The sequence below is a fragment of the Homalodisca vitripennis genome, chromosome X (assembly GCF_021130785.1).
Source record: "Homalodisca vitripennis isolate AUS2020 chromosome X, UT_GWSS_2.1, whole genome shotgun sequence".
Taxonomy (NCBI): domain Eukaryota; kingdom Metazoa; phylum Arthropoda; class Insecta; order Hemiptera; family Cicadellidae; genus Homalodisca; species Homalodisca vitripennis.
Window position 1 is genome coordinate 149,942,251 of NC_060215.1, and position 12,299 is coordinate 149,954,549.

Consider the following 12,299-nt stretch of genomic DNA (forward strand, 5'->3'; position numbering starts at 1 on the left):
CGCGCTCAAGTTTCATCTTGCTTTCACACTCATTCTGCCTGTAGTGTCGTTTATAATAATTTGTCTCTGTGTCGGAAAAAAACGAGTGTCCAGAAAGAACAATGAATGAACATAAATTACAACTTAGAAAGTTTTAAATGTTACAAAAAGTGAGTGATGATTGTTTATCACGAACTCAAGAGTGGTTAATACGACTTAAATAAGGGTGCGAAGACAAGTGATGACACATGTACTGTCAGACCATCATCAATAAAAAATGATGCTAACATTGAAAAGATCCATAACCTCGTTGGACAAGATCGCTGCATGACTATCAGAGCAATGTCCACGTTAACAGGAATTGACAAGGAAAGTGTTAGGCAGATTCCTCATGCAGGCTTCAACGTGAACAAAGTGTGTTCAGAAATGTTCTAAAGTGTCTTCACACCTGAACAAAAGGAGTGCCAAAGAATTCTGACATCCTAGAAACAGAAAATGATTCTACCGATCATCTGCAAGAAGCAAAATATTATTATTTGCAATAAATCATGGTGTTTTGCTTGTGATCCTAAAACAAATCGTCAATCGACGCCCTTGGTTCTCCACAGCAGAAAAAAAAGCACGAATTACAAAATTGAAATCCATGGCAATGATGATTGTATTTTAAATATCAAAAGGGATTATGCACATTGATTTCATACCAGAGGGAAACATTGATTGGGTGAGCATTTATGGAGGAAAACGGAACGATTTGTAGAAAAAAGTCATGGACCCCCACCAGGACAATGTCCTAGCTCATGATGTTTCTTGAGTGAAGACGTAGCTAAACACAAGACCCTGGTCTTAGACCATTCACTCTGCACACCTGACTTTGAATAAAATCATGTCATCTTTGAAAGGAATGAAATTTGAGACTGCTGAAGGAGTAAGAGAAAATCGATGGAAGTCTTTTACAAGATTATTGAAAATTATCTACAGCATTTTTAAGCTCAGTAGAAGATTTCCATGGAGCAGTGTAGACACCAAGGAGGGGGACATTCAATAGGGAATATCAAATTGTACATATTTATCAGTAAAATAGTTTTTTCATCCTCAGTCCGGTATTTTCTGAGAAGTAGGAAGATCTGCTGTTGCAACATTGAGAAGTAGGAAGATCTGCTGTTGCACATTGCCAGATAATGTTCAGCATGAAGTGTACCTTCATAGAAGAATCTAACCAATTGATATCCTACAGTACAAAGGGAAGCGTTTAGCTTTGTAAAATTCTAGCTGTGTTGCTATCACATGAGATTGGCATAGACGTAAAACATCTGTGAAAACAATATCTTTAAATGCGATTGCACTATTATCAATGCATGGCACTTATACTCGCAAAATTTGACTTGCAATCAAAGTTGTCCTCAGGAAGTTACTAAATAGAATGGATTCTGTATGCTGTATATTTGTTACTTTGTAATATTTTTACTGACCTTTGGGAAATATTTGAAGTTTTCAAAATTATATATTGAACTTGGTGATTTTGTAATAACATTGCAAAACATCCAGTGGGAATTTATCCTTGTTTGACTCGTAATTGCAGTTCCAGTACTTCCTTTTGAAGCTTTCTTACTATTCAAAATATTTTATTGTTTTTAATAATACGAAATAGGATTGCAATTTGAAAACTTTCACTATATAACTTCCTCATTTCCCAATAAAATAAAACAATATTATCTCATACCATCCATTGGTTTTTTTATCATTATATCATTATCTGTATTAGATAACACAAGAAACCTGTATTAGATAAATGGTAAACACCAAAGAGGAAGAGATAAGTTTGATCTTACCCATAATCTATTCAATACCTGATATGGGTGAAGATCTAGGTTGGTGAAGATCTAGGTTGGTGAATCCTAGTTAGTCATCTGAACAATAGTTTTACAAGTTCTGAATACATGTTCAAGTATGTGTAGAAAGAAATATAAATTGTTATTTGTTGACCAACAATGGTTTTCGATGAATATGTGAATAAAAAGAATTGTTTATCTTCTAATTTATCGGGCAGTTTTAATTTAGAATATTTGCGATTTTTCAAACATAGGATTGAGTTAATAAGTTCAGTGCAGTTTAATTTTAATATCTAAATACGTTAAATTATCTTTCTAGACTTTTTAATACAGAATAATTTATTCCAACTGTATTTTTAAAATTGATTTCCAACAAAGTTGTGTCACCATTTTGTACTTGAATGGGATTATAATCGTCTACTTTTCATACTTCATTTTCTTAGGTAAAGACTTTTGAATGAGGTACCTACCACTCAGTATTGGTTTACTTTTCAAATTTTAATTTGTCCTCTAAAAGGAGGATTTCAGGGACAGGGACAAAACTGTGATGAAACCGAAAATTGTAGATTTTTATCCTACATAGGTAAACTAACAGGTTTTTTTTGTGGTGACATTAAAAAGTTTGTATGGAGTACTTATAGAGTCAGCTGTATTGTCAGCCATCTTGATTTTAACTCCATAAAAACAATGTTTAAACCTCAAACACTTTTACACCCATATTTTTAATTGTAGGATTACGGGAGAAGCCTCATTTTAATGCATCCAAATTCCTTTTATTTTTGTAATGCTTTTATTGGTTATTTAGAAAAATCTTAATGTTTTTGTAATTCGTCGTTTGAATATTACAAAAAGTATAACTTTTCAAAAACAAAAGTATTTGGATGTGTACTGATTATGTCTTTAAAATAAGACATTTCCCATAAGACAACATAAAAAATAAGAATGTAAAAGCATTTAGGGTTTAATAATCTTTGTAAGGATTATAACTCAGGGTCGTTTCACTACAGCAGTTACTTAAGCCTCACTGCATGGGTGATACCATACCATACATAAAAATATTAATTTATGAATGTTCCACACTCATTCCACCAGGAAGACATTGACACTTAGGTATAAAACTTTGGGCCTAATTTAGTAACACTTGTTAAAGAGACATTTGTCTTTGATTAGTTAATTATTGGTGAAAAAATATTGTTTTAGCAGAGAGCATTCTCATCTCAGCTAGGATTGCATGTCAAAATATAGGTTTATTAATTACTAAGTATTTTAGTTCTGTTTTATGAACGTTAAAAGTACTGTTTATTTTATTGTTATAATAACATTTGGATGGTTTAGACAGTGAAATTAAATCAAGTAGTAACTGTATAGTCAATTGGGGGGTCCAGACACCTGATATTTTCTTGTATTAGACAGAGAGTAAGTCCCCCATTTTGTTCCTTTAAAAGTTCTTGATTCGTTTCTTGGTTGACAACAATCTTTAAGCAGTACATGTTAGTAGTACTGAATTATTTAAATAATAATAATTTTTTACTAAAAAAAGTATTTGAAAATTTGGGGGAGTCCGGACCCCTTGGACCCCCTTGCTGGCTACATCCTTGTGTGCAGTACAACCCTGATTACTTGATCCTCAACAACTTTATTCTTGATACGTTTAACTTTTTAAACTTCTCTTGGATTTCTCACAAAAGTTCATGCTAATTTCACCTCTATAAGTCAAATATTGTTTTATAAACACCAGGATGATTTGAATTCTCCATTTATTGGAAGAGTACATTAAGACTATGCAGACTTGAATTTCCAGCTATGCAAATCTACATAAGTTGAAATTCCTATCCATAACTTGGTTTAAGATGAGTTACAGCAATAAATTGAAGTTCAGTAACTGTGCTATTGAACTAATCAACAAGTGCTATGCAAATTTTCGTGATGTGACAGGAATTTCCCCCATCCCTCAACCACTGGCTGTCAGTTCATTGTTTTACTGTAGTGTTTTGTTCCGTGTTTTATGATTTAGTATTGTAGGTGTTTGTGAATGAGATACTTTTTCACTTGGGACAAGGAGGTAAGGAAACCTCTCATTGCATTTGCTTCCAAAGTGACAGGATTCTTTGTTTGAAGGTTATTTTTGACGATGGAAGGATTGTGAAGGAAACAGGATTTTTCTGGACATTTTGCCATCGTTCAGTGAAACAAGAAAACAGTAACACTACGTTTCGAGATCTGCAATCTGACGAGTATCAAACGGATCGGATATTTGTAATAAACCAATGCGGAGTCACAATATGGTTTTAAGAAGTTCATCTCGCATGAACCAATAATAACGAAAGGGCCCATTCCTGTCCCCTTTCCCTTGTATTTCCGCCATCTTGTTTTAGCCAGCCATCACGATTACCATTGGCTAGTCCCTCTGGTCAGTCGTAGGTGGTTAGTAGACGAGTGAAGACGTATTGTGACCTGTATTCCGTAGTTTAGTTTTAATGATTAGTGTTTGGTATAGTTTTGTATTTGTATGTCTTTAGAGTTAGTGAAGTTGACAAACAACATGTAGGTTGTGATTCCTGACTTAGGTGTGCCACAACGCTTTAGTAAGATTTGTTTATTTTAACCTAGTTTGTAATTATGTATTAGGTTAGTGACAGGATATTAAGGATGGGTTCATGTTAGAGGTTGTATCCTGTCGAGAACTATGAGTATGGTTTAGTCATGTCACCTAGGAGAGGCTACCTCTGCTCCAGTCCAGTAGGCAGCACTTCCTTATGTCAAGGGTAGCAACACCATGGAGCTCCTTCTCCAACAGTCATCTCCCCCAGTAGACTAGACCTATCGATCAACCCTTTCGTCCCAATATCACATTTGCAATAGACAATAGACAAATCTTTTAATTACAAATCATCAAGATATTCAATGGTGTCAAATATTACATGTTTAGTTTTTATTGAGAGTATTGTTCTTCTCTTTTCCAGTTCAGGAATTCATCCATGGTGTAGAATGGACGGCTAAAGAGCCATTTGGTCAGTGCTGTCTTCATTCTTTGTCCTTGTAGCATTTTTATATCTTCAGGAAGATGGCTGAAGATTTTTTCTGCCCATGTAGGATGGTTTTCTTTAAAATATTGCAGTGTGATGTAGTGGCAGGTGAAAATTTGAAGCATGGCGGGTGCTGTAAGTATGGAAGTCATGGCCTCGTTGTAATTATTCTTTGTCAACATGAACTATGACTTCTCTGATGTATACATCGTCCGATAATCGTTATGATTTCCTGGTGAGGGAAGGCATCTCTGCAGCTTTCCCTTGGACCAGGCCAGACATGATCCTAACTGCTCTTTTCTGTAGTAGCAGCATTCTATTTAAGTTTCCTGCAGTTGTGCCTCCCCAAACTGCAAGTCCATACCTTAAGTATGACTCGAATAACGAAAAATAGGCAATTTTTGTAGTTGCTTCATCACTGGCATGCTTTACTCTTTTTAAAACATATAGGCATGAATTCAGCTTTTTGGAGAGTATGTCAATGTGATTGTTCCATGATAAATTGCTATCAATTTATCATGGAACAATTTATCAAGTGATGTGCCGTTCCTGGACATCCATAAGGTTGCCCAGATTTAAGTAACACATCGGCTTTTGCTTTGCCCAGTGAAGGTTCAACTAGAAGGTATAAATTAACCAAGGTAAACCCTCCAGGGTCATACTTTCGTTACTCTGCATTTTGTTGCTCTTCCGCCAACAGAAGAGATGATGTCAAGTAGTTGTGAGGAGTATCTGTTACTTGTAGAGTAACCGGTTCTTATTGCACGCCCATTGGTGAACACGAAAACTCCCTTTAAATTATAAACCAAGTGATTCTTTTTCTGAATATGAAAACCATAAGAATATTGGTCACTTTTTCAGCCATGCCAGTTTAGAAGAAGGGGTGACTGTGTCAGTCAAATAGGGCAAGGATGGGCTCTCCGTCATGTTTAGACCTGCTCAAATGTTTAACACTAACGGAGCATTACCCAAACCAATTCATTTTTCACTGTAGATTAAAACCAGTAGATAATAGAAGAATAAAGAAGCTTTATTGTCATTAAATACACAAGTGTACAATAGACATTATCATGAACATAGTAATAATGTACTATAAATAAAAACTATTACAATACAATTATTTTCCTTTAGGTAGTGTATTTGTGATCTTTGTTAAAAATTAAAAAGTGATCAAATAAATATACATTTTATCAAATAGAAATACACAAAAACAGGAAAAAAACAATTAAGTACCAACAGTAAGACAAAAGACCTTCAACACTAACGCTTAAAATTCAAACAATTAAAATTACCGCTTAAACACATTTATAAATAAATAACGAATTTAAAAACAGGTACAATATTTTTTTTAATAACAAAGTTTACAGTAATGAACTTGTATCACAGTTAGATAATAGACAATCTTTACTTGTCAAAACATTAAAAAAATGTTTAACAGTTGTAAAAAAATAAAATAAAATGTCACCAAGCTACATCATGCTTAATGTAAAAAATCGTCTATATCTAAAAGGTCTTCTACATTGTAGATACAGTTCTTTATCAAAATTTGTTTTATGTGTTTCTTGATCAAATTGACTGTTATAGTTTGATTGAAATTAGGAAGTACATTATAAAATTTGATCCCTTAGTATTCAAAACCTTTCTGAGTTAAACTAAAGGTACACTTGCTATTAAGCAGCCTATGCTTGTTTCTTGTGTCATGATTGTGAACTGCAGCTAATTCCTTAAATCTAACTAAATTGCTTCTAACAAACATTAAAATGGATAAAATATACATGGACAGTAATGTTAGTACACCAGTAAGTAATAAACTACTTACTATCCAACAAGTAAGGACTTTCTGTTGACCAATGTGTGATCATCCATTTGCAGTCGGTCTACATGTACATGGCTTCAGTTGTTCCTATTAGGGTTAAAATTATTATTTTATTAATCATGTTATGGTTCTCTCCCTTGAAATTAACAAGTTCACATCAAAAATAAAAACCAATATGGACTCATTGGACTCTAAGGTGTTGGTTTTATTCAGTTGTTTTATATTTTGACACAATTACTATATTTGTTATTACTCTTAAATTGTCAATAGACTGTAAAGGAAATGGAATTAGTTACATTCCTAATCAAATTGAAATATTAATGTAAAATTAATACTGCTGTTATCATGAATATATGGGCACTTATGGCATATTATACATGAGCGGTTTTTAATTTTTACTAGAAAAGTTGATAAATCATAATTTTTTGTTTTAATTTCTTAAAGACAAAAGCTTTTACATTAATAAAATTGACCAAAAACTACTAAACTTAAACTGATGAAAGATAGTGTTAAGTAAATGTGGGATTTATCTTTAATCAAGAGTAGAAATGAATATTTCATTTCACGGAAAAGGATATAGTTTTAGGGTTTGGAAGGTGGTAAGCTTATATATTTTTTTCTTTATAAAGTTAAATGGAATGCGAGGTAAATTTAGGTCTGGATGTTGGAAACACATATATTACCTGTAAATATTACATAAGGAAGTTGAGGCTCTATTGTATTTCTCCCTTATCTGTCACAGGGAATGTTATTTTTGAACAAATAGTTTCTTGGAAAAGTATTGTACCCAAATAGGAGGCATCTAGAGCTGTAAGGTAGTATATTTCTGTATTTGTCATATTTTATATTAATATTTAGAAATTGTCTAAACATGTACTTATATATAAGGGGAATTTAAACACATGAAATAAATCTCTTAAGATGTGTTTTAGAAGTCAAAAAAAGAATTTCTTTACCCTATAAACATTTTTGAAATGCTTCTTTTCAGATTTAAAATTTGTCCAAAGTTCGAGTTTTTGTAAACAGTAGCTGCATTAAATGGCACCAAATTAAGCGTTATATTATGTATCTACTTAGTTCACTTCCCAACTGGCTTATACCTACCAATTGAAACTACAAGGTTCAAGGGGTCTGGACCCCCAAATTTTCAAGTAATGTTCAATTACTTTTTTAGTAAATGGTTATTGCTATTTACATAATTCAGTATTACTGACATGTACTGCTGAAAAATCGTTCTCAACAAAGAAATGGGTTAAGAACTTTTTAAGGAAGAAAATGGGGCCTTATTCTCTGTCCATTACGGGAAAATACCAGTTGTATAGATCCTCAAAATTCTTTCCTGGCTACGTTCTTGGAAAGGCTGGACCAGAGTTGGTCTCCCCTTCTTCCAAGTTGACATGACTGAGGTATAGTGGGTGGCCCCTATTTCCAATCTTACCCATCCTGAATTTCATGTTACTCCAGAAGCGAAAAAGTCCTTTGAGGTCCAATGCAATGAGAGGTTTCTCAGCTTCTGATAAATGAAAAAACTGTAATATTGTGGTAAAACATACATCTCTTTGCACATTGAATTTCGCTCCATTTCACCTTCCTCTAAGTGCAGCGTCTGGTATCTGACGCTGTCTCAGACTTGACTCCTGGAGTCTGGAGTCATGTTCGTCTAAAGAAATCCAAAGAAAGCCGACGATGAAGAAGCTCAAAAAGAACTTTCACATCAGAGGGCCTCAATTATGCATCTGATGAGACAATGATACTGCAAACTCACGTATTTATAAGTGTCTCTGATGTCGAAGCAATGTAAAGGCTTGTTTTGAACTTCTTTGTCGTCGACTTTCTTTAGATCCCTTCAGACGAACATGACTCCAGATTCCAGGAGTCAAGTCTGAGACAGTGTCAGATACCAGATGCTGCACTTAGAGGAAGGTGAACTAGAGCTAAATTCAACATTCAAATTGAATCAACCCGTCCTACCATAGCTACGTTATGTGTAGATCTATCTCTTTATCATCTCTCCCAAGTAGTTACATTGATAATTCTAAGCCAAAGAAGTCCTGCATAGAGGCTTGAACCAACAAACTCAAAGTCCTGACTTAAAATATATTTTGACGTCAACTTTGATCATAGTAAAAAAGTATAAATCATCAAATTTCCTCCATTCTTCTGAGACAGTGTGATGGTTCAACTAAATTTCAAAGTAAATTCAATAAGCATCACTATATTGTCTATTTTAATGATTTTTGACTTTTTAACTTCATGGGTAAGTTTTATTAATAGTCAAAAAAAGTTATTTACTTTTAAACATCTGAAAATTTCCATTTTGGTAACGTTAGTCCAAAAATCATCATGTCTACATACTTAAACAAAAGTTTTACTATGAAACTTTGGAAAGCTGTATATCCGAGTACCTTTCAAGAAAATTGTTAATACAACCAAAAATCTTTCAAATTGGCCCCTTGGGATTAAAAACACCCTGTATAACATCAACTTGATGTATAAAGATAGTCAGCTAGAATTAAAAATTTGGGTAAACTAGTTTTTAAATACAGCGAACTACAACCTTCAAATGTTCTGGTTAGGACTAGTTTCCAGTTGACAGGAACCCATATTTTAGGTAAAACCACAATCCTGTAACATATGAAAATACATTGTAACAATAAATATATCACCTTACTAACTGAGCAGCAATGCCAACAACTTATCTTCTGTTAACAAGTTTTCCACTGATAACACCTTTTGGCGCTATGCCATACTATGCCATATGTGGCAGACACCCATCAGCACCGTAAACAACTTTTTGTACACTTTTACTTTATGTCGTTTACAATGTTATCCGGACTTAATAGGTTAGTTATTGCACTAGGTTATAATTTTGTTCACTCCGGGTCTTTGTAGTTTTTATGTAATGAGAAACGTAGTACTGAAAAAAGTTGGTAAAAACCAATGAGATCGTAAGTAAATTATGGCTGATTTGGATTCAGAGGGTTACTTTGAGGGTAATATTGGTGATGATAACGGCTCATAACCTCTAATATAGGGTTGCAAATCTGATAATGCGTAACTATATATATACCTGCAATTTTTGAGTAGTATTTCATTTACAAGTTATTATTACTAAGTTTAATAAACGTTTTCAACCAATAAACAGTTGTGTTAGTAATACAAGATTGTTCTTTCTATCCCGTGTCCCGAAATTGAGATGGTGCGTTCAGCGTTATCTCATATTGTGCAAAAATTTTGTGCTGTGCCTATGGGTATCATTAATTTGTATGATATGGAAGTTGATAGAGAACAACTTCTAAAATGATAACATTTCATTTATGATTTATGACTCTCTCAGTTGGTTTAAAATGTGTCAAACTAACAAAATATTGTTTAATGTTTTTAACCCTTTCGATATTGTCAGATTTTGACCGCCGCCGAAACTGGTACGGCCATAGGCGTATCTATTGGTGTGTCCAGCAGTACATTACAGCGCACAGTAAAAGAATTAAAATAAGCGTAATATAAGCGTATACAATAGAACGTCTCGTGTAACACTACCTTTCATAGATCTCATCACTAAAAACCCCTTTGAAAGCGTGTTTCAAAATTAAGTTGTGTGACTTGTCAGTTATACATATGGTATAACTGAAATTCAGACAGTAAACTCCTTCTATAACACGGGTTAATTGATTAAAATATAAATCCTTTTCCTTGTATTTTCTTATACACAGGTGATTAGCCACTAGCTACTCCCCACTCTTGTACAGAGTTAGTCCTGATTCTAGGAATTTGAGACCGTTACAGCTTTATCAGATACCAGACATTGCAATAAAAGGAAGCTGAACTGGAGCTAAACTCAAAATTCAATTAAATCAACCCTTCTTAGTATAGCTACGTTATGTGTAGAAAATTCGGTTGCTCCACCGTACTTAGAGATCGTGTCTATCACATCGTTGTGCACTCAGTTGTGTACCTGATGAGACAATGAGACTACCACTTCACCTATTTATAGGTGTCTCTGATCTCAAAAAATGTAAATGTTTCGTTTTGAGCTTTTTCGTCGTCGACTTTCTTTAGGTCTCTTCAGACGAACACGACTCCAGATTCCAGAAGTTAAGTCTGAGACAGCTTCAGATAGCAAACGCTGCAATACAAGGAAGGTGATCTAGAGCTAAACTCAAAATTCAATTTGGATCAACCCCTCCTACCTTAGCTACAGCTGTATTTTTATCCGTATACTAGGGGTCAAAAGTTAATTAAAGTAAATATTTTTTTATTTTACCAGGTGAAGTTTGGGCTAATAAGCCCTCTATAACACTTAACCTGGGGACCAACAGCTTAAAGGTGACTTCCGAACCACCACCAATGGCTGGGCAGGCGGGCTGCTTGCAAGGACAGGATCGCTCAGCAGTCACCCATCCTAGCAGTCACGCTCGACGTTGCTTAATCTGTTTATTTTGCGATAACCGTCGTACCCGCTACACTGCGCCATTGGCAACAACGCAATATTTCGTTACTTTGGTTTTCTTACACAAAGTGTGACAGAAACACTTAATAGCGGTAAATCAGTAAATCACAGGGGGGAAAAGGAAAGAAAAGAACTACGCAAATAAAAACACAACACAGATATCAGTTGGTCAGTTGGTCTCGTCAGTAGTTCAAAAAGACACGAGTCCAGGTCATGCAGTTCATTGAAGAAAATGCGTTTGAACTTGTAGAAGTATATGGAGATAGCCATTCAAAACAGTTGTCAAACAAATTTTGCAAACATCTCAACATACATGCAGTTGTGTTTGTTCGTGCGATCGCTGGTACTCCTCATTAGTACTTTGTAAAAACTATGTGGAATTGGCAACAACGCGTGGAGTAGAGAATATTGTAGTAATAATGGCGGGTTCTAATGACCAGTGTTATCAACCATAATGACAGTTCACCAGCTTCCTACGTGGTGGAATAACTAACTGTCTCAGTTTGTGAAGACGAATAGACATACAAATTTTGTATTGGTGAATTTATTTCACTGACATGATCTCCCTCCTAACGGACTAATTAATAGATAAATTAGAAGAACTAATGACAATTTAAAAATAATAAAGCAAGAGGGAGTGCCTATTGTCGACGTCGGTTTTTTTCAGCAGAAAGTTATTCACTCGACATGGCCAACACCTAAATGGCCTTAGCAAAAATATATTATAAGGAGAAGAAGTGAATCCATGAACAATTCAAAATCGTCAAGACCACGTTCTTGCACATGGGATTGCTACATCTTCGTCAGAAGACACATCGAAGCTTGCTGCTAAAACACAGCAGTCCGGTAGCGCTACCTACGCCAACGATACTGGATGGATTGTGTTATCGGACTTGAATAGTTTTACATATTTGCCTGCAACCGAAAAATGATAAATTCAAATATTTTAGTGAAAACTGGCCTGAAGGTAGTTCATCGAAACTAGATGAATTAGTCAATTGTTTAAACGTAGCTGCAAAAGTTGGTAACTGTAACAGGAGTAGATTCAGCATATACCATCAAAATATAAGGAGCGTTAGACACAAGGTTTCGAAGCTCTGCTTGTTATGAACTAGGCCTTGAGATGATGTGCCTCACTGAACACTGGTTGGCCGAGGGGGAATCGGTGGTAGCCCCACAGTATTCATGTGTATCTTCTT